This window comes from Triticum urartu, chromosome 3 (assembly GCF_003073215.2).
Source record: "Triticum urartu cultivar G1812 chromosome 3, Tu2.1, whole genome shotgun sequence".
NCBI classification, from domain to species: domain Eukaryota; kingdom Viridiplantae; phylum Streptophyta; class Magnoliopsida; order Poales; family Poaceae; genus Triticum; species Triticum urartu.
This window is the reverse complement of record NC_053024.1, coordinates 250,278,640-250,303,815: the sequence shown is the minus strand read 5'-3', so window position 1 is coordinate 250,303,815 and position 25,176 is coordinate 250,278,640.

The window sequence follows — 25,176 nt, the reverse complement described above, 5'->3', positions numbered from 1 at the left end:
GTGTGTCAGCAATACCGATCCAGGGATGACACTTAAGCATAGAGACTTGACCGTCTGAGGTCTGGTCGCTATAAGATGGTATCAGAGCACACGCTGACCGTAGGACTCGACCATTAGGATAAGCCACAGGATACTCTTCTCTACTCATTTCTATCTCTTCTCCATTTCTACTGTATAGATGGCGGACCCAAGGAACAAGTTCACTCAACCGGATGACGACACCCCTTTCGGATGACACTTGACGGAAGTCACTAGGTACCTGAGCATCAGAATACCAAGTTTCACTAGGACCTACACCATCACCTTACCAGAAGAAGAGCGTTAGATGATTCGAGTTCATTTTCCAGGAAGGACGTTCACGCTAGTTACTGAGCCCATAGAGTTTTCCTTTGATGCACCAACCTGGAGTCTAGGAAAGAGCACGGCCACCCACATCACCATCGGACGCATGGGCAAGGTATACAACAAGGATCTTAAGGACACCATCTATCAGATGTGTGGACGCCGAGATGAGCAATGGGAGATGATTTGCACCAAGAGGGATAAATCCATTGCAGCCTACATCCAGGAGTTAAATCAACACATTCGTCGTGAGGAGAACCAGATGTGCCCCAGCATGATAGACATGAAGAAGGTGATGACCAGGAATATGGAGCTAGAAGAGGAACTCAACTCTTCACGTGATGGATATGAAAAAGAAATTGCAGTACTACTGTAGAAGAATGAAGACCTGAAGATGATGCTAGGAATATTCATGGGAGATCCTGAACCTGAAAAGGACATCCATTCTGAAGACTACATCATACTTGACAACACCGACTCTGACCCCGACAATGATGATGACTATGAAGACGAAGCTGGAGCAGATATCATGGAGTCATCCACCGGTCAAAATTTCTAGACGACCACCATATAACCATTAGTTTTCTCCCATGTATATTGTAATAGTCCGAGCATTATGTAACGACAGTTTAGCTCGATTGTATGATCTTGTTTGAATTGAGTGGTGTGAAATGAATGTGTTCATCTCATGTGCATATGGGTAGTGATTTGTCTTTATACCTCACTCTATTCTGTTCTCACCCCTCTCAACCTATCAGATGCCTTCGAGACGTGACCCCGGATTTGTCTTCCCACCGAAGCTCACCCAGTTGATCCAACAATAGAATGCCTTAATGCAGTTGCTAGTCCAGAACTAAGGCAACAACAACAACACCCCACCGCCACCACCCCAAGTTGACAACTTAGCACCGGTGTTCTCTAGTAGCACCGAGTCGATGGTTGCTGATGACTGGCTCCACGGGATTGGAAGGGAGTTGACCACCGCAGATTGCACAGACGCTGAGAAGGTGCGCTTTGCCGCACATCAACTGGATGGACCCACAGTCTCGTGGTGGGAGAATTACACAACCACTTTCCCCGTGGCCAATGTCACTTGGGATCTGTTTCAGCAAGCATTCCGCACTGCACATGTCTCAACTAGAGCTATGAGCATGAAGAAGCGTGAGTTTCACAACTTACGCCAGGGAAATCATACTGTGGGGCAGTACGTGGATGAGTTCAACAAGTTAGCTCGCTTTTCCCCAGATGATGTAGCCACAGATGCCGCGAAGCAGGAGAAGTTTATGGAGGGGCTGAACGATGAGTTGAGTATGCAGTTGATGGTGGCAACATTCACCAACTACCAAGAGTTGGTAGATAGGGCTCTCATGATTGAAGGCAAGCAACAGCAGATTGAGAACCACAAACGGAAGTATGGACAGGGGAAGTACAACTCTAGAGCTCAGCAGAAGCCCCGTTTTAATCCGAACTCGGGAGGACATACCCATCATAACCATGGAGGCCATACCCACAATGGAGGAAGTTCACATAACCACAGTGGCCCTATGAATGGAAATGGGAATGGAGCAAGCAACAACCCGAACCGTTCCAACCCAGCAACACCCACTAAGAAGGATCTAAGTCATGTCACTTGTTACAAGTGCGTGAAGACTGGACACTACGCCAATGATTATTCTGAGTTGAAGAATGGTAATGGAAATGCAAGTTCTGGGAAGAAGCCCAACCCTTTCACCAGAGGACAGGTGAACCACGTTAATGTGGAGGAAGTTGAAGAGCAGCCGGATGCAGTTATCGATATGTTTATGATTAAGTCATTTAATGCTATTGTTCTTTTCTACACTAGTGCATCACATTCATACATATCAAGGGGATTTGTGGAGAAGTTTAAGTTGCCCACCGTAGCCCTTAAGACACCTATGTTAGTAAGATCACCTGGAGCGGAGTATATGGCAAGCAGAGGATGTTTTCAAATGCCATTGACCATACGTAGGCATCTTTTCCCCTCAGACCTAATAATTTTGGAGTCCTAAGGATTGGATGTGATACTAGGCATGGGTTGGCTATCAACATATGGAGGAAATATCGATTGTGCTAGCAAGTCAATTGTCCTCACCACCCCAGAGGTTGAAAGGATCAAGTATGTATCTAGGCATGCGCCAAGGAGGGCCCAAGTAAATTCACTCTCGGGAGTTGTTCAGGAGGAACTGCCTGTTGTGTAGGATTATCCCGATGTGTTCCTAGAGGAATTACCAGGCATGCCACCAGATCGAGATATAGAGTTTTTGATAGAGCTATTGCCTGGCACCGGACCAATATCGAAGAGACCGTATCGGATGCCCATGAATGATCTGGAGGAAATTAAGAAGCAGATTAAGGAGTTATTGGAGAAAGGTTATATTCGACCAAGTTCATCACCGTGGGGAGCCCAGTGATCTTAGTTGAGAAGAAGGATGGATCTTTGAGAATGGTTGTTGATTATCGTGCATTGAATGAAGTGACGATCAAGAACAAGTACCCACTACTGATGATCAATTATTTGTTTGACCAGCTACATCGAGATAAAGTATTCTCCAAGATCGATCATTGATCAGGATACCACCAGCTAAAGATCCAAGAAGAGGATATACCCAAGACAGCTTTTACCAGAAGGTACGTGCTATATGAGTACACAGTCATGTATTTTGGATTGACTAACGCCCCTGCCTATTTTATGAGTATGATGAATAAGGTGTTCATGGAGTTCTTGGATAAGTTTTTTGTGGTGTTCATTGATGATATATTGGTGTACTCGAAGAATGAAGAGGAACACAAGGAACATTTGCGATTAGTTCTCAAGAAACTCACAGAACATCAACTATATGCTAAGTTCAGCAAATGTGAGTTTTGGTTGAAGGAAGTTGGATTTATTGGACATGTTATATCAGGAGAAGGTATAGCAGTAGACCCTACCAAGGTTCAGTCTATCACTAAGTGGTTGGCACCCACCTCAGTTGGAGAGATACGCAATTTTCTTGGACTCGCAGGATATTACCAGAGATTCATTGAGATTTTTTCCAAGATTGCGAAACCCATGATGGAGTTATTGAAGAATGACACCAAGTTCAAATGGATTGAAGAATGTGAGGCCAGTTTTCAGGAGTTGAAGAAACGTTTATTTACAGCCCCAGTGCTAATTCTGCCGGATATACGCAAGAATTTCCAAGTTTATTGCGACGCTTCTCGCCAAGGACTTGGAGGTGTACTTATGCAAGACGGAAGAGTTGTTTCATATGCCTCATGACAGCTTCGACCTCATGAGTTGAATTATGCTACGCATGATTTGGAGTTAGCAGCCATAGTGCATGCGCTCAAGACCTGGAGACATTTTCTTATTGGAAACTGTTGTGATGTATACACGGATCATAAGAGTTTGAAGTACATTCTCATGCAAAAGGAGTTGAATCTCAGGCAAAGGAGATGGTTGGAGCTCATAAAGGATTATGATATGAAGTTACAATATCATCCAGGAAAGGCCAATGTTGTAGCAGACGCTTTAAGCCGCAAGAGTTATGTAAATACTCTAGTAACCAGAGGTTTACCACAGGAGTTAACATGCGATCTCAAAGAACTACGGATGGAGATAGTTCCAATAGGTTTTGTTGCAGCATTGGAAGTTCAGTCCACATTGTTGGGAAAGATACGAGAAGCCCAGAAGACTGATAAGGAGATTGCTGAGATAAACGAAAAGATAAGTAAAGGAAAAGCCAAAGGGTTTCGTGAGGATGAGCACAAAATTGTATGGTTTGAGGATCGTATTTATGTGCCCAATGATGCAGACATTAGGAAGTTAATACTTCAGGAGGCTCACGACTCGCCATACTCGATTCAACCCGGAAACACTACGATGTATTTGGATTTGAAGGAACGTTTCTGGTGGAATGGTATGAAGAAGGATATTGCCAAGTATGTGGCAGTATGTGATGTATGTCAGAGAGTTAAGGCAGAACACCAGAAGCCAGCAGGATTACTCCAGCCTATGCCTATACCCGAATGGAAGTGGGATAAGCTTGGCATGGATTTCATCACCGGATTACCGAGGACATGATCGGGCTACGATTCCATCTGGGTAGTAGTTGATCGCTTGACCAAAGTGGCTCACTTTATCCCCGTGAAAGTTGGCTAAGATATATATGACCAGGATCATATGTATGGATGGAGTTCCGAGGACCATCATATCAGATAGAGGAACACAGTTTACCTCGAAGTTTTGGAATCAGTTGCACCAGACTTTGGGTACCATGCTAGAGTTCAGTACATCCTTTCATCCGCAGACAGATGGATAGACTGAGAGAGTCAATTAGATTCTGGAGGACATGTGTAGAGCCTGTGCGCTAGACTATGGGTCTAGTTGGGACGATAATTGGCCTTACGTAGAGTTCTCATACAACAATAGTTACTAGGCTAGTTTGAAAATGGCCCCTTTTGAAGCTTTGTATGGAAGGAGGTGCAGGACACCGTTGATGTGGGATGAAGTTGGAGAGCGTCAGTTGTTCGGACTAGATTTAATCAAGCAGTCTGAAGAGAAGGTTAAGTTGATTCGCGGTGGACTCAAGGTACCTCAGTCTAGGCAGAAGAGTTATGCTGACACTAAATGCAAGGAGGTAGTCTATGAAGTTGGAGACAGAGCTTATCTCCGCGTGTCACCACTTCGAGGAGTTAAACAATTTGGAGTCAAAGGAAAGTTAGCCCCAAGATTTGTAGGACCATACCGAGTTTTGGAACGTATGGGAGAAGTGGCCTACAAGCTGGAATTACCCAAAGGATTGTCAGGAGTTCATGATGTGTTTCACATTTCCCAGTTAAAGAAGTGTGATGCAGAGATGGCCGATATTCCTCTGACAGATATAGTGCCCCTAGAAATAATTCAGTTGGAGAGTGACTTAACCTACGAGGAGAAACCCGTCAAGATTCTCAAGTTTGCCAGCCGAGTTACACGCAGCAAGGTTATCAAGTTTTGCAAAGTTCAGTGGAGCCACCATACCGAGGAAGAAGCCACCTGGGAGCGAGAAGAAGACCTACGGAAAGACCACCCACACCTATTTGCTAGCCAACCCGAATCTCGAGGGCGAGATTCATCTTAAGGGGGTAGGTTTGTAACATCCCAATTTTCAATTTGGATGTTAATCATTAGGACATCATATGCATCCATGCTCTTTTCATTTTTATTTGGTTTTATTTGAACAATTTGATCCTAAAGACCTTAAGCAACTCAAGGACTATCTAAGAGAGTTGGAGGTTTTCATAAAAATCCATTTTTTTAATTTTTCAAAATTTGGCAAGTTGGATCAAGATGATTTTTATTTGAAATTATTTTTCCAATTATTTCAAAATAAATAAAACAATGAGAGAAGATAATATGACTTCTTCAAAATAGAGGAAATAATGGAAATTTAATTTTAAATAAAAAATATATTTTATTTGAGGTTTTATTTGGTTAAATTAGGAAAAATTGCATTTTAAAATTTGCATCTTAGCCTAGAAAAATGTTCACGTGGTCCTAAATATTAGGAGAGGACTGTGAAAATTATTTCTGGAAATTTTAGGATTTTTATTTATTTTATTTTTGGATTTTTCCGTTCAGCGAAATAATTTAAAAAAAATAATGGGACCGAACTGGGCCAAAGGCCTAGCCGGCCCACGCGCGTCGCCGCCTTTCCGAGCCTTGGCCGATCTAGACTCGCCAGAGTCCGGCGCCACCCCGCCGCCCGCGCCGACCCCCTCCCCAAGTCTGCCTCGCCCCCTTCTTATAACCCGGAGCCCCGCTGCCCCGCCGCCCTCTCCTCCTCAACCACCACCACAAGCCGCCGCCGCAAGCCTGCCACTCGCGCCGCTCGTCGGCCCGCGCCACTTCGCCGCCGACCCCGCCCGCCACCGCCATCGCCGACGCCGCCTGACGCCACTGCCGCCGCTCGCCGGAGCAAGACGCCGCCGCCATCGGTTTTCCGTCCCGAACCACCCCGAGCCGGTATAAAACCGAACTGCCCGCTTGTTATTTTCTGTTTTTTTATTTAGATCGGTTTTATTTGTAGGGTTCGCTAATTAGCGAACGTTCACCCGTCCCTGTTAGCGGACGATTTCATTCATTAGTCTCTGTTAGCGGACGTTTGTCCGATATATTTTTCTATTTAGTTTTATTTTTGGCCAGGGACCTATCCGTAATTACTTTTATTGTAGATTAGTCCCTGAACTTCAAACCCTCGTTACTTTTTGCTCGTTTATCCAAATCCAGTGAAACCAACGCCAATTTTTTTCTTGTTCCCTTTGTCCAGATAATCAACTTGAACATGATTTTGAAAATTTACAATTTGGTTTCAAGAAGATTTGAATTTGAACTTCTTTTGATCATAGTTTGAGGTTCGTAACTCCGATTTGATTGATTCTTATTGCAAATTGAAGCTCTTCACTTGAACTTTCAGTTCAGATCTTTTCCCTTGGTTTTACCTTTGCATCTTATGCTTGAGTGCTTATGTATGCTATTATTTGTTCACGATAGAGATTCCGGAGTGTGAGGCTTGCTACTACGAATCACTAGGGTTTTCCGATCGTCAGCAAGGCAAGTAACACTTTGATCATATCCCTTTATTACCCAGTTTATATGCATTAGTTTCAACCCTCAAACATTGCATTGAGTAGGATTTGATAACATGTGGGTATTTGGGAAGTAGTTGATGAGGTAGGAACCTATTGCCTCTTTATGTATGCTATTATCGTTACCTCATCTTACACCGTTATGCTTATACTACTATGCTATGCTCGTAGACGTGGTTTGGTTTTTTGAGAGAATTCGTGAAAGATGTGAGAGTTATTATTAACTAAGGGAAACTTAAGGTGGCTATTATAATACACATCTGGGTGGATTGGTTGTGGACACCTGGGGAATCCAGTGTTATCCTAGGAGATCCCGGGGTACCCGTGTGATCATCCTATTGTTCGCCACCCAGGCTAAAAGTTATCATAAGGCTATTCATGCTAGAAACTTCCGTGTGCAGCCACAAGCCATTATGAGCTCTGCATAGTTGAGTAAGTTGTGGGAATCCTTTCCATGATGGGCTAGAAGATGTAGGGGATTGTAGGTGTACCGACCTATCTATCGGTTAAGGGGACTTCTTCGAAAAGACTGTGTCTCAGTCATCCGTTTCTCAATCATTATGTAGTGAGAGAAATACAACGAAGGAGATCGAGTCTTATGGGGAAAAGTGCGCAAACAACTGCAGAGTGTACAAACTAATCATGGTTAGTTGTGTCCCCGGTTATGGACATCTTGAGTATCTGTACATGAATTATTATGTTGATCTCATCACTTTGATTAATTAATTTGTCGGGTTATAACTTTTAATTTTGGGATTAAATTGGGGTTACCTTCTCAATTTTTTCAACAAACTTTCTTGTTAAATAAAATCTATTCCTTTGTTGTAGGGAAAAACTAGCTTTGTGCAAATGATAACCATAGAGCCTCCACCAGCCATATATGCATGTAGTGATAGCTATTATTTTTTAATTGCTCTATAGTTTTATCTTGCCAACATATTCCATGTGCTGACCTACACAAGCTGCAACATATTATGTTGCTAAGTTTTTAGACGAGGAGTAAGGTGCGCTAGGTCGTTGTCATGCACTCAGTTTTGTTGTGGAGTTTGATGGACCCATTTACCCTCGAAACTTCCACATTTATCTTATTCAGATTGCCTTCGGCCATATTATTGTAATAAGTACTCTTTTTGAGACACTCGATGTAATAAGTGTGTGATTGAACTCTGCAATAAATCTGTGAGTACTGTGTGTGTCAGCAATATCGATCCACGGATGACACTTATGCACAGAGACTTGATCGTCTGAGGTATGGTCGCTATAGGTAACCCTAGATCAGAAGTTCCGCCGCCGCAGGCCTCTGTAGCCACCGAAAACCAATCTAGACCCTTTCTGCCACCCTGCCAGAAGGGGGAATCATCTCCGGTGGCCATATTAATCATCCCGGCGGCTACCACGATGAAGAGGGGAGTAGTCCACCCTCAGGGCTGAGGGTTTGTACAAGTAGCAATGTGTTTAATCTCTCTCTCTCTCTCTCTCGTGTTCTTGAAATGTCACGATCTTGATGTATCACGGGCTTTGTTAATATAGTCAGATCATATGGTGTTTTCCCCTCTCTATCTTGTGATGAATTGAGTTTTCCCTTTGAGATTTCATTTTATCGGATTGAATACTTTTATGGATTTGAGAGCACTTGATATAAGTCTTGCAAATGAATACTCGTGGTGACAATGGGGTGTTATTTTGATTCACTTGATATATGTTTTGGCACTCAACTCGCAGATTCGCGTGGTGATAGTGGGGTAATCTATGCATAGGGGTTGATGCATGTTCTTGTCTTTTGTTTCTCCAGTAGAAATCTTGGGGCACTCTTTGAGGTTCTTTGTGTTGGACTAAGTATTATGAATCTAAAATTATTTGGTGTTATTTTAGTACAAACTGTTGGATAGATTGATCAGAAAGAATAGCTTCGAGGTGGTTTCGTACCCTACAAATGATTTATTCTTATGTTCTCCGCTAGATAGGAACTTTGGAGTGATTCTTCATCGCACATTGAGGGATGGTTATATGATCCAATTATATTAGCACTGTTGAGAGATTGCACTAGCGAAAGTACGGACCCTAGGCCTCATTTTCAAGCATTGCAATACTGTTTTTGTGTCTGTTTACTATTTGCTACCTTGCTGTTTTTATTTATTCAGATTGTAAAAATATATTTCTACCATCAATATTACACTTTTATCACCATCTCTTCGCCGAACTAGTGCACCTATACAAATTACCATTGTATTTGTTGTGTTGGGGACACAAGAGACTTTTCTTATTTGGTTGCATGTTTGTTTGAGAGATACCATCTTCATCCTACACCTCCCACGGATTGATAAACCTTAGGTTATCCACTTGAGGGAAAATCGCTACTATCCTACAAAACTCTACGCTTGGAGGCCCAACACGTGTCTACGAGAATAGAGTTGTGTAGTAGACATCAGAAGCCATGACGAACCCACCAAGTTAGACGTTATCTTGGATAGGCAGTGGTAAATACACAGCACCGCAGACAAGCCAGCGAACCAAACCAACCGTAATTGTTGGGTAATTAAGCAGGCCGGCAAAGCTATAGCCGAGGACGCGAGCAGATGCCCATGCAGCGAGGATGATGAGGTGTTGGGGAACGTAGTAATTTCAAAATTTTCCTACGCATACACAAGATCATGGTGATGCATATAAACGAGAGGGAATAGTATCGTCCATGTACCCTCGTAGACCGTAAGCGGAAGCGTTATGAGAACGCTGTTGATGTAGTCGAACGTCTTCACAATCCGACCGATCCAAGTACCGAACGCACGGCACCTCTGAGTTCAGCACACGTTCAGCTCGATGACATCCCACGAACTCCGATCTAGTAGAGCTTCACGGGAGAGTTCCGTCAGCACGATGGCGTGATGACGGTGATGATGTTGCTACCGACGCAGGGCTTCGCCTAGGCACCGCTATGATATGATCAAGGTGGATTATGGTGGAGGGGCACACCGCACACGGCAAAGGGATCAATGATCAACTTGTGTGTTCTAGGGTGCCCCCTGCCCCCGTATATAAAGGACCAAGGGGCGAGGCCGGCCGGCCCTCCTAAGGCGCGCCAGGAGGAGGAGTCCTCCTCCTAGTAGGAGTAGGACTCCCCTTTCCTACTCCTACTAGGAGGAGGAAAGGAAGGGCGAAGGGGAGAAGGAAGGAGAGGGAGGAAAGGAGGAAAGGGGGGCCGGCCCCCTAGTCCAATTCGGTTTGGGCTAGGGGGGCCACACGCCCTGCCTCCTCTCTTCCACCACTTGGCCCATGAGGCCCAATACTTCTTCCACCTATTCCCGTAACTCCCTGTTACTCAGAAAAATACCCGAATCACTCAGAACCTTTCCGATGTCCGAATATAGTCGTCCAATATATCGATCTTTACATCTCGACCATTTCAAGACTCCTCATCATGTCCCCGATCTCATCCGGGACTCCTAACTACCTTCAGTACATCAAATCACCTAAACTCATAATACCGATCGTCACCGAACGTTAAGTGTGCGGACCCTATGGGTTCGACAACTATGTAGACATGACCGAGAAACGTCTTCAGTCAATAACCAATAGCGAAACCTGGATGTTCATATTGGCTCCTACATATTCTACGATGATCTTTATCGGTCAAACCGCATAACAACATACGTTGTTCCCTTTGTCATCGATATGTTACTTGCCCGAGATTCAATCGTCGGTATCTCAATACCTAGTTCAATCTCGTTACTGACAAGTCTCTTTACTCATTCTGTAATGCACTATCCCACAATTAACTCATTAGTTGCATTGCTTGCAAGGCTTATAGTGATGTGCATTACTGAGAGGGCCCAGAGTTACTTCTCCGACAATCGGAGTGACAAATCCCAATCTCGATCCATGCCAACTCAACAAGCACCATCGGAGACACCTGTAGAGCACCTTTATAATCACCCAGTTACGTTGTGATGTTTGGTAGCACACAAAGTGTTACTCCGATAATCGGGAGTTGCATAATCTCATAGTTATAGGAACATGTATAAGTCATGAAGAAAGCAATAGCAGTAAACTAAAACGATCAAGTGCTAAGCTAACGGAATGGGTCAAGTCAATCACATCATTCTCCTAATGATATGATCCCGTTTATCAAATGACAACTCATGTCTATGGTTAGGAAACATAACCATCTTTGATTAACGAGCTAATCAAGTAGAGACATACTAGTGACACTCTGTTTGTCTATGTATTCACGCATGTATTATGTTTCCGGTTAATACAATTCTAGCATGAATAATAAACATTTATCATGATATAAGGAAATATAAATAACAACTTTATTATTGCCTCTAGGGCATATTTCCTTCAGTCTCCCACTTGCACTAAAGTCAATAATCTAGTTCACATCTTTATGTGATTAGTTCACATCTCCATGTGACTAATACCCAAAGAGTGATCATGTTTTGCTTGTGAGAGAAGTTTAGTCTACGGGTCTGCTACATACAGATTCGTATGTATTTCGCAAGTTTCTATGTATACAATGCTTTGCACGTAGTTATTCTAACTAATTGCTCCCACTTTCAATATGTATCCAGATCGAGACTTAGAGTCATCTAGATCGATGTAAAAAGTTTGCATCGACGAAACTCTTTAGGACAAACTCTTTTTATCACCTCCATAACTGAGAAATATTTCCTTAGTCCTCTAAGGATAATTTTAACCGATGTCCAGTGATCTACTCCTAGATCACTATTGTACTCCCTTGCCAGAATCATGCTAAGGTATACAATAGGACTGGTAAACAACATAGCATACTTTATAGAACCTATGACTGAGGCATAGGGAATGACTTTTCATTCTCTTTCTATTTTCTCCTATGGTCGGGTTTTGAGTCTTTACTCAACTTCAGACCTTGCAACGCAGGCAAGAACTCCCTCTTTGACTGTTGCATTTTGAACTACTTCAAAAATCTTGTCAAGGTATGTACTCATTGAAAAAACTTATCAAGCATCTTGATCTATCTCTATAGATCTTGGTGCTCAATGTGTAAGCAGCTTCATCGAGGTATTTCTTTTAAAAACTCTTTTCAGACACTCCTTTATGCTTTCCAGAAAATTCTACATTATTTCCAATCAACAATATGTCATTCACATATACTTATCAGAAATGTTGTAGTGCTCCCACTCACTTTCTTGTAAATACAGGCTTCACCGCAAGTCTGTATAAAACCAGATGCTTTGATAAACTCATCAAAGTGTATATTCCAACTCCGAGATGCTTTCACCAGTCCATAGATGGATCGCTGGAGCTTGCACATTTTTGTTAGCACCTTTAGGATCGACAAAACCTTCTGGTTGCATCATATACAACTCTTCTTTAAGAAATCCATTAAGGAATGTAGTTTTGACATCCATTTGCCATATTTCATAAAATGTGGCAATTTTCTAACATGATTTGGACAGACTTAAGAATCGCTACAAGTGAGAAAATCTCATCGCAATCAACACCTTGATCATGTCGAAAACATTTTGCGACAATTCGAGCTTTGTAGATAGTAACACTACAATCATCGTCTGTCTTCCTCTTGAAGATCCATTTATTCTCAATGACTCACTGATCATCGAGCAAGTCAATCAAAGTCCATACTTTGTTCTCATACATGGATCCCATCTCAGATTTCATGGCCTCAAGCCATTTTGCAGAATCTGGGCTCATCATCGCTTCCTCATAGTTCGTAGGTTCGTCATGGTCTAGTAACGTGACTTCCAGAATAGGATTACCATACCACTCCGGTGCGGACCGTACTCTGGTAGACCTGTGAGGTTCGGTAGTAACTTGATCTGAAGTTTCATGATCATCATCATTAGCTTCCTCACTAATTGGTGTAGGAATCACTGGAACTGATTTTTGTGATGAACTACTTTCCAATTCGGGAGAAGGTACAATTACCTCATCAAGTTCTACATTCCTCCCACTCACTTCTTTTGAGATAAACTTCTTATTTAGAAAGGATCCACTCTTAGCAACAAAGATCTTGCCTTTCAGATCTGTGATAGAAGGTGTACCCAATAGTTTCCTTTGGGTATACTATGAAGATGCATTTCTCCGATTTGGGTTTGGGCTTACCAGGATGAAACTTTTTCACATAAGCATCACAACCCCAAACTTTAAGAAACGACAACTTTGGTTTCTTGCCAAACCACAGTTCATATGGCGTCGTCTCAATGGATTTAGATGGTGCCCTATTTAACGTGAATGCAGCTATCTCTAATGCATAACCCCAAAATGATAATGGTAAATCGATAACAAACATCATAGATTGCACCATATATAGTAAATTACGGTTACGATGTTCAGACACACCATTACGCTATGGTGTTCCAGGTGGGGTGAGTTGCGAAACTATTCCGTATTGTTTCAAATGAAGACCAAACTCATAACTCAAATATTCTCATCCACGATCAGATCGTAGAAACTTCATTTTCTTGTTACGATGATTTTCCACTTCACTATGAAGTTCTTTGAACTTTTCAAATGTTTCAAACTTATGTTTTATCTAGTAGATATACTCATATCTGCTCAAATCATCTGTGAAGGTCAGAAAATAATGATACCCGTCGCGAGCCTCAACACTCATCGGATCGCATACATCAGTATGTATTATTTCCAATAAGTCAGTTGCTCGCTCCATTGTTCCGGAGAACAGAGTCTTAGTCATCTTGCCCATGAGGCATGGTTCGCAAGCATCAAGTGATTCATAATCAAGTGATTCCAAAGCCCATCAGCATGGTTTTTCTTCATGCGCTTTACACCAATATGACCTAAGAGGCAGTGCCACAAATAAGTTGCACTATCATTATTAACTTTGCATCTCTTGGCTTCAATATTATGAATATGTGTATCACTACGATTGAGATTCAATAAACCATTCACCTTGGGTCTATGACCATTGAAGGTTTTATTCATGTAAACAGAACAAAAAATTTCTCTGACTTTAAATGAATAACTGTATTGCAATAATCATGATCAAATCATATTCATGCTTAATGAAAACACCAAATAACATTTATTTAGGTTCACACTAATCTAAAAATTATAGGGAGTGTGCGATGATGATCATATAAATCTTGGAACCACTTGCAACACACATCATCACTTCGCCCTTAACTAGTCTCTGTTCATTCTGCAACTCCCGTTTCGAGTTACTAATCTTAGCAACTAAACTAGTATCAAATATTGAGGGGTTGCTATAAACACTAGTAAAGTACACATCAATAACATGTATATCAAATATACCTTTGTTCACTTTTCCATCCTTCTTATCTGCCAAATTCTTGGGGAAGTTCTGCTTCCAGTGACTAGTCCCCTTGCAGTAGAAGCACTTAGTCTCAGGCTTAGGTCTAGACTTGGGCTTCTTCACTTGAGAAGAAACTTGCTTGCCATTCTTCTTGAAGTTCCCCTTCTTCCCTTTTCCCTTTTCTTGAAACTAGTGGTCTTGTCAACCATCCAAACTTGATACTTTTCTTGATTTCTACCTTCATCGATTTCAGCATCACGAAGAGCTTGGGAATCGTTTATGTTATCCCTTGCATATTATAGTTCATCACGAAGTTCTAGTAACTTGGTGATAGTGACTAGAGAACTCTGTCAATCACTATCTTATCTGGAAGATTAACTCCCACTTGATTCAAGTGATTGTAGTACTCAGACATTCTGAGCACATGCTCACTAGCTGAGCTATTCTCCTCCATCTTGTAGGAAAAGTACTTGTCAGAGGTCTCATACCTCTTGACTCGGGCATGAGTCTGAAATACCAATTTTAGCTCCTGGAACATCTCATATGCTCCATGACATTTCAAAACATTTTTGAAGTCTCAGTTCTAAGCCGTAAAGCATGGTGCACTAAACTATTAAGCAGTCATCATACCGAGCTTTGTCAAACGTTCATAACATGTGCATCTGCTCCTGCAATAGGTCTGTCACCTAGCGGTGCATCAAGGACATAATTCTTCTGTGCAGCAATGACTATAATCCTCAGATCACGGACCTAGTCCGCATCATTGCTACTAACATTTTTCAACATAGTTTCTCTGTAGGAATATATCAAAAAATAAACAGGGAACTTTATCGCGAGCTATTGATCGACAACATAGATATGCAAATACTATCAGGACTAAGTTCATGATAAATTAAAGTTCAATTAATCAAATTACTTAAGAACTCCCACTTAGATAGACATCTCTCTAATCATCTAAGTTATCACGTGATCCATATCAACTAAACCATGTCCGAGCATCACGTGAGATGGAGTTGTTTTCAATGGTGAACATCACTATGTTGATCATATCTACTATATGAATCATGCTCGACCTTTTGGTCTCAGTGTTCCGAGGCCATATCTGCATATGCTAGGCTCGTCAAGTTTAACCTGAGTATTTCTACGTGTGCAAAACTGGCTTGCACCCATTGTATATGAATGTAGAGCTTATCACACCCGATCATAACGTGGTGTCTCAGCACGACGAACTTTGGCAACGGTGCATACTCAGGGAGAACACTTATACCTTGAAATTTAGTGAGAGATCATCTTATAATGCTACCGTTAATCAAGCAAAATAAGATGTATAAAATATAAACATCACATGGACTCAAAAATATGTGACATGATATGGCCATCATCATCTTATGCCTTTGATCTCCATCTCCAAAGTACTGTCATGATCTCCATTGTTACCGGCATGACACCATGATCTCCATCATCTTCATCTTTTATAAACGTGTCATCAAATGGTCGTCTCACCAGCTATTGGTTTTGCAACTATTGCTATCGCATAGCGATAAAGGAAAGAAATTACATGGCACTTGCATCTTATGCAATAAAGAGACAACCATAAGGCTCTTGCCAGTTGCCGATAACTTTAACAAAACATGATCATCTCATACAACAATTTATATCTCATAACATCTTGACCATATCACATCACAACATGCCCTGCAAAAACAAGTTAGACGTCCTCTATTTTGTTGTTGCAAGTTTTACGTGGCTGCTACAGGCTGAGCAAGAACCGTTCTTACCTACGCATCAAAAACCACAACGCGGTATAGTGATTGCTTTTTGATCTTCGGAAAGAACCCTATTCATTGAATCCGATTCAACTAAAGCTGGAGAAACAGAGACCCACTAGCCACATGTGTGTGAAGCATGTCGGTAGAACTAGTCTCGTGTAAGCGTACGCGTAATGCCGGTCTGGGCCGCTTCATCCGACAATGCCACTGAATCAAGAATCAACTAGTGACGGCAAGCAATAAGTATATACCCTCGCCCACAACTCCTTTGTGTTCTACTCGTGCATATAACATCTATGTGTAAACCCGGCTCAGATGCCACTGTTGGGGAACGTAATAATTTCAAAATTTTCCTACGCACACGCAAGATCATGGTGATGCATAGCAACAAGAGGGAAGAGTATCGTCCACGTACCCTCGTAGACCATAAGCGGAAGCGTTATGAGAACGCGGTTGACGTAGTCGAACGTCTTCACGATCCGAACAATCCAAGTACCGAACGCATGGCACCTCCGAGTTCAGCACACATTCAGCTCGATGACGTCCCACGAACTCCGATATAGTAGAGCTTCACGGGAGAGTTCCGTCGGCACGATGGCGTGATGACGGTGATGATGTTACTACCGACGCAGGGCTTCGCCTAAGCACCGCTACGATATGATCGAGGTGGATTATGGTGGAGGGGGGCACCGCACACGGATAAGGGATCAATGATCAACTTGTGTGTTCTAGGGTGCCCCCTGCCCCCGTATATAAAGGAGCAAGGGGGAGGCCGGCCGACCCTCCTAGGGCGCGCCAGGAGGAGGAAAGGAAGGGGGGACGGGAGAAGGAAGGAGAGGGAGGAAAGGGGGCCCGGCTCCCTAGTCCAATTTGGTTTGGGATAGGGGGGCCGCGCGCCCTGCCTCCTCTCTTCCACCACTTGGCCCATGAGGCCCAATACTTCTTCCCCGTATTCCGTAACTCCTCGATACTCCAAAAAATACCCGAATCACTCGGAACATTTCCGATGTCCGAATATAGTCATCCAATATATCAATCTTTACGTCTCGACCATTTCGAGACTCCTCGTCATGTTCCCGATCTCATCCGGGACTCCGGACTACCTTCGGTACATCAAATCACATAAACTCATAATACCGATCGTCACCGAGCGTTAAGCGTGCGGACCCTACGGGTTCGAGAACTATGTAGACATGACCGAGACATGTCTATGGTCAATAACCAATAGCAGAACATGGATGTTCATATTGGCTCCTACATATTCTATGAAGATTTTTATCGGTTAAACCGCATAACAACACACGTTGTTCCCTTTGTCATCGGTATGTTTCTTGCCCGAGAGTCGATCGTCGGTATCTCAATACCTAGTTCAATATCGTTACCGACAAATCTCTTTACTCGTTCTATAATGCACTATCACGCAACTAACTCATTAGTTTCATTGCTTGCAAGGCTTATAGTGATGTGCATTACCGAGAGGGCCCAGAGATACCTCTCCGACAATCGGAGTGACAAATCCCAATCTTGATCCATGCCAACGCAACAAACACCATCAGAGACACCTATAGAGCACCTTTATAATCACTCAGTTACGTTGTGACGTTTGGTAGCACACAAAGTGTTCCTCCGGTAATCGGGTGTTGCATAATCTCATAGTCATAGCAACATTTATAAGTTATGAAGAAAGCAATAGCAGTAAACTAAAACGATCAAGTGCTAAGCTAACGGAATGGGTCAAGTCAATCACATCATTCTCCTAATGATGTGATCCTGTTTATCAAATGACAACTCATGTCTATGGTTAGGAAACATAACCATCTTTGATTAACGAGCTAGTCAAGTAGAGGCATACTAGTGACACTCTGTTTGTCTATGTATTCACACATGTATTATGTTTCCGGTTAATACAATTCTAGCATGAATAATAAACATTTATCATGATATAAGGAAATATAAATAACAACTTTATTACTGCCTCTAGGGCATATTTACTTCATGAGGAACCTCGCAGGCCGAACAATGGAGGCCAAAAACAATTCCCTCGAAAGGTTAGAATGGTGAATATGATCTATGCCACTCATATACCCAAGAAGGAGAAGCAATGTACACTTCAGGCCATCTACGCCATAGAGCCGTTAGCCCCGAAATTCAATCCATAGTTGGCATGCCCAGTCATCTTCGATCACAAGGACCGCCCGACCAGTATCCGTCATGAATGATCGACGGCTTTGGTCCTCGACCCAATTATTGATGGCTACCACCTTACCAGAGTCCTCACGGACGGAAGCAGCAACAACAACCTGATCTATGAAGATATAGTCCAGAAAATGGGCATTGACCTACCAAGGATCAAACCCAGTAACACTATCTTCAAGGGGATCATCCCCGGTATCGAAACCTGCTGTTCGGGCGCTATTACTTTGGAAGTCATATTTGGCTCTCCGGATAACTTCCAGAGCGAAGACTTGATCTTCGACATCGCCCCCTTCCGCAGTAGCTATCACACCCTCCTTGGCCGGACATCGTTCTCTTGTTTCAATGTTCTCCCCCACTATGCCCACCTCAACGTAAAGATGCCCCGCCCAACAGGCGTCATCACAGTCAATGGTAACATGGAGCTCTCTCTTCGGACGGAGGAACATACCGCGGCCTTGCCGGCCGAATACGAAGGACCGAAGTGTCAGCCCACCGTCAAGGTGCGAGATGCGAGCCAGCGAGCACGGGCCTTATCTCCATTTAAGGAACCTCCATGCGTTCGGCGTACATTGGAATACGCCCCCATGGCCTTCCCAACCCAGCAACACACTACGTGCCTCGATATCACAATTTCACGCTCAAAATACCATGGGCAGCTATGGGGCTTAATTACCAAGAGTTCGGTTCAACCATACCGTGGCACGATGCGTCCTCAAACGACAAAGAAGGTACCATCGAGGACCTATGCGGCATCAAGCCTTACCAACGCAACGACCTCTCAAGGACTCCCTGTCAAGGACCCGTCATTAGACAACCTTCCAACAAAGTTGTCTCTCTTAGCAGAAGCAAAGGTGCAGATGTGCAGTAGGGCACATGTAGCGACCAGACCTCAAACAGTCTGATCGCTGTGCATCAGTGTCATCCCTGGATCGGTAATGCTGACACGCACAGTACTTGAGGATTTATAACAGATGAGCAATCACACACTTATTACATCGAATGTCTCAAAAGAGAACTTATTACAATAAATATGGCTTAAGGCCATCTAATACGATAATATCAGAAGGCTTGGAAGACCATGACCTAACGGCATCACTCAGTGAAAGACCATGACCTAAGGCTCCTTACTCATCGTCTGAAGAATCTGCAACATGATATGTTGCAGCCCGTAACGGGTCAACACATGGAATATGCTGGCAATGTAACACAAGAGAGTAATTAACGGAATAATGCTATCACAACATGCATATATGGCTGGTGGCGGCTGTATGGTTAATATGTTTTGCGGAAAGCCAATTTTTCCCTACAACAAAGGAATAAATTTTATTTAACTATCATGGTGGTTGTTAAACATTGAGAAGGTTCACCCAACTCAATCCCAATTAAGCATCATCATTAAACCCAATCAAATTATATTAAGAGTGATGAGATCCACATGATAATCCAAGAACTAGATACTCAAGATGTCCATAACCGGGGACACGGCTAACCAAGATTAGTTTGTACACTCTGTAGAGGTTTGCGCACTTTTCCCCACAACACTCAATCTCCTCCATTGAATTTCTCGCACTACATGATGTTTGAGAAACGGATGACCGAGACATAGTCTTTCCGAAGAGGCCCCCTTAAACGATAGATAGGCATGTACACCTACAGTACCCTACATCTGCTAGCCCATCATGGAAAGGTTTCCCAGAACTTACTCAACTATGCCAGAGCCCATAATGGCATGTGGCTGCACATGGAAGTTTCCAGCATGAATAATCTTATGATCCCTTTGAGCCTGGGTGGCAGTCCATAGGGGAATCACACGGTACCCCGGGATTTCCAAAAAATACAGGCAACATTGTTTCCCCAGGTGCCTCAATCCACCCAGATGTGTATTAAAGTTGCCACATTAAGTTAACCATTAATTAACAATACTCACATCTTTCATGAATACACTCAAACCCAAACCACATCTATGAGCATAGCATAGCAATATAAGCAATGTAGAAGTAACTCCCAAAGGTTTGATAATAAATGGGTGAATAGGTACTACCTCATCTACTTCCCAAAACCCACATATTAATCAAACCCTAATCATGCAATTGTTTGAGGATTGATCTAATGCAATAAAACTGGGTAGTAAAGAGGTATGATCAAAGTGTAACTTGCCTTGCCGATGATCCGTGAATCCTAGTGACTCGTAGTAGCACGCTTCGCACTCCGGGTACTCTACCGCAATCAAACAGGCATACAATAAGCAATCAAGCAAAGATGCATGAGTAAAACTCAAATAAGAAGATCTAACCAGAAAGTTCAACTTAAGAACTCCGGTTTGCAAAAAGAATCAAATCAAACGAAACAACGAAACTCAAACAGCGAAAGAAACAAGCTTCGATTACTAATCTGGACTAAAGTCAAATTTTATAGTAGCAAAAACTTGTTTAAGTTGATTAAACAGAAAGAGGGCTTCGAGATGAAACTCTAGGTGCTCGAATCGTCTGATTCCGATAAACGAGCGAAAAGTTAAACAAAAACGAAAATTGGATCAGAAATCGCGATAAAAAATAATCGCAAAAAATCCGAGAAAAAGAAAAACTGACGAACAGACTAACGAACAGACGTTCACTATCTGTGGCTAACGGGCGAAAACCGTTCGTTAAAATGAACGTACGGACGAATGTCCGCTATATAACTAAACCGAAAAAAACGATCTAATAAAAAAATGAATCTAGGTTTTTACCGAAAAACCGAACCGGTCAAAGGAAACCAGCGGCGGCGGCGAACACTGGCGACGGCGGCGAGGTGGCGAGGTGGCGGCGCGGCTCCGGCGGGTCGGCGGCGCCGGGCTGGCATGGCTAGGGTTTCGGTGGGGCGGGCTGGTTGGCTGCGGGGCTGCGGCCTCGGCGGCTTATAACCCCCCCCCCCCCTCGGGCGGAGTCCCGGGCGGGTACGGCCCAAAGTCAGTTTCCTCTCTTCTTTCTTTTAAAAAATATTCTGCGCAGAAAAATGAATAGAAGAAATACTGAACGAACTCCAAAAATCCTGAAATAAATTTTCCCAGTCCTCTAAAAATCTACCGGACAAGGTGAACATTTATTTGGGACTCTAATGCAATTTTGAAAAACTCATATTTTTCCTAATTCAAATAAAATAGCAATAAAACTCTGAATAAAAATCTTATTTGATTTTAATATTAAATCTCCAATATTTCTTTATTTTGAGGAAGTCATTTTATCCTCTCTCTCTCTTTTATTTTTATAAAAGAAATATTCGAAGAGAAAATAATTAAAATCAACCGATCCTATTTTCAAAATTTGAGAAAACTCAAATATGGAAATAACGAAATTCCCAAGTCTCTCCGTGGGTCCTTGAGTTGCGTAGAATTTCTAGGATCAAGAAAAATACTATAAAATATGATATGCAATGATGACCTAATGTATAACATTCCAAATTGAAAATTTGGCATGTTACAAACCTACCCCCCTTAAGATGAATCTCGCCCTCGAGATTCAGGTTGGCTAGAAAATAGGTGAGGGTGATCTTTCCGTAGGTCTTCCTCTCGTTCCTAGGTGGCTTCATCTTCAGTATGGTGGCTCCACTGAACTTTACAGAACTTGATAACTTTGCTGCGTGTAACTCGGCTGGCAAACTCGAGAATCTTGACTGGCTTCTCCTCGTAGGTCAAGCCGCTATCCAACTGTATCGCTTCCAGTGGGACTGAATCTCTCAGAGGGATATCAGCCATCTCGGCATGGCACTTCTTTAACTGAGAAACGTGGAACACATCGTGAACTCTTGACAATCCTTCGGGCAATTCCAACTTGTAAGCAACTTCTCCCATACATTCCAAAACTTTGTATGGTCGCACAAAGTGTGGTGCTAACTTTCCCTTAACTCCAAAGCACTTCACTCCTCGAAGGGGTGATACATGAAGATACACTCTGTCTCCGACTTCGTAAACTGTCTCCTTGAGTTTAGAATCTGCATAGCTCTTTTGCCTGGACTGGGCTACCTTGAGTCTATCGCGAATCAGCTTAACCTTCTCTTCAGACTCTTTAATCAAATCTGGTCCAAACAACTGCCGGTCTCCAACTTCATCCCACAACAACGGTGTCCTGCACCTCCTTCCATGCAATGCTTCGAAAGGGGCCATCTTCAAGCTGGCTTGATAGCTGTTGTTGTAAGATAACTCTGCGTAAGGCAAATTGTCGTCCCAACTAGATCCATAGTCTAGCGCACAAGCTCTCAACATGTCCTCCAAAATCTGATTGACTCTCTCAGTCTGTGCATTTGTCTGCGGGTGAAAAGTTGTACTGAACTCTAGCCTGGTTCCCAAAGTTTCATGCAACTGATTCCAAAACTTTGAGGTAAACTGGGTTCCTCTATCTAATATAATGGTCTTCGGAAGTCCATGCAAACACACGATCCTGGTCATGTATATCTTTACTAACTTAGCACTGGTGTAAGTGGTCTTCACTGGGATGAAATGAGCTACTTTCGTCAAACGATCGACTACAACCCATATCGAGTCATAGCCTGCACGAGTCCAGGGTAATCCCATGATAAAATCCATACCTAGCTTGTCCCACTTCCATTCGGGTATCGGCAATGGTTGTAGCAATCCTGCTGGCTTCTGATGCTCTGCCTTCACTCTCTGACATACATCACAAACTGCTACATACTCTGCAATATCCTTCTTCATTCCGGTCCACCAGAAACTATCCTTCAAATCCAGGTACATTTTAGTATTACCTGGGTGAATCGAATATGGCGAACCATGGGCCTCCTACAAAATCAGCTTCCTGATCTCCTGATCATTTGGTACATATACGCGGTCCTCGAACCATAAGGTATCGTGCTCATCCTCACGAAATCCTTTAGCCTTTCCTTTGCTCATCCTTTCCTTTATCTCGGCAATCTCCTTGTCCGTCTTCTGAGCTTCTCTGATCTTATTCATCAAAGTAGACTAAATCTCCAATGCTGCTACATAACCTCTCGGAACTATCTCCAAACATAGCTCGCGAAGATTCTCTGCTAACTCCTTGGGTAACTCTCCGGTCATGAGTATATTGACATGACTCTTGCGGCCTAATTTGCTGCTGCTTCCCTTCAAGCATGAGAGCTCTATCTACCAACTGTTGGTAGTTATTAAAGGTTGCTACCATCAACTGCATGCTCAGCTCATCATTCAACCCTTCCAGAAACTTCTCCTATTTAGCTGCATCCGTAGAAACGTCATCTAGGGCATAACATGCTAGCTTGCTAAAGTCATCCACATACTGGCCAACGGTGCGTCCTCCTTGGCATAAGTTGCGGAACTCACGCTTCTTCATGGCCATAGCTCCTGCTGATACATGGGCAGTGCGAAAAGCCTACTGGAACTGGTCCCATGTAACATTGGCTATAGGATAGGTGACAGTGTAATTCTCCCACCATGAGGCTGCTGGTCCATCCAATTGGTGCGCGGCAAAACACACCTTCTTAGCATCTATGCATCTTGCAGTGGTTAACTCCCTTCCGATCCTGCGGAGCCAATCATCTTCCACTATCGGCTCGGTGCTACTGGAAAACACCAGCGGCTGCAACCTCAGAAAACGGGCTAAGTTGTCAACTGGGGTGGTGGTTGTGGGTTGTTGTTGTTGTTGCCTTGGTTCTAAACTAACAACTACATCAAGGTATTCTGCTACTGGATCAACTGAGTGAGCTCCGGTGGAAAGGTAAATCCGGGGTCACGTCCCGGAGGCATCTGAGGGTTTAGAGGGAAGAGAATAGAATAGAATGAGGTCTAGTGAGAAAACACTACCCATGAGAAAACACAATCATATCACTCAATCAATCAAGCAAGGGCATACAATCGGTCTAGAACTATCGTTACAAAAGTGCTCGGACTATACTATATACATGGTGGAATACTACTACTGATATGGTGGTCGACTAGAAAAATTGATCGGTGGAAGACTCCATAATATCCGCTCTAGCTTCATCAAGATAGTCATCATTGCTATCGTCGGGGTCCGAGTCGGTGTCGTTAATGATGATGTAGTTCTCCGGGCAAGTAGAATCGTCATCTTCTCCTCCTGGCGTGGGGTCTCCCATGAATACTCCTAGCTTCCTTGTGAGATCATCATTCATCTCCACTGGTGTCGTCATTTCCTCCTCGTATCCATTGCGTGTAGACTTGACTTCTTCCTCCAGCTCCGTGATCCTGGTCATCGCCTTCTTCAGATCTATGATGCCTGCGCACATCTGGTTTTCCTCGCAACGAATGTGCTGGTTTAACTCCTGGATGAATGATGCAATGGATCTATCCTTCCTGGTGCTAATCATCTCCCATTGCTCATCCCGGCGCCCACAAATCTGGTAGATAGTATCCTTGAGATCCTTGTGGTAACTTCACTAATGCGTCCGATGGTGATGTGGGCTGCCATACTCTTTCCTAGACTCCAGGTTGGTGCATCAAAGGAAAACTCTATGGGCTCAGTGACTGGCGTGAATGTCCTTCCTGGAACTTGAACTTGAATCATCTAGCACTCCTCTTCTGGTAAACTGGTGTTGTAAGTCCCGGTGAAGCTTGGTATTCCAATGTTCAGGTACCTAGTGACTTCCTTCAATGGCGTCCAAAAGGTGTGTCTTCATCTGGTTGTGCAAACTTGTTCCTTGCGTCCACCATCCTAAAGAGTAGAAAATAAAGAGGAGTCAGAGATGAGAAGAGAGTAGTGATCTAGGGCTTTAGCTTAGTGGACGTGTCCTACAGTCAGCACGTGCTCTGATACCATCTTGTAGCGACCAGACCTCAAACAGTCTGATCTCTGTGCATTAGTGTCATCCCTGGATCGGTAATGCTGACACGCACAGTACTTGGGGATTTATAATAGAGTAGAAATTACACACTTATTACATCGAATGTCTCAAAAGAGAACTTATTACAATAAATATGGCTTAAGGCCATCTAATACGATAACGGCGAAAGGCTTGGAAGATAAA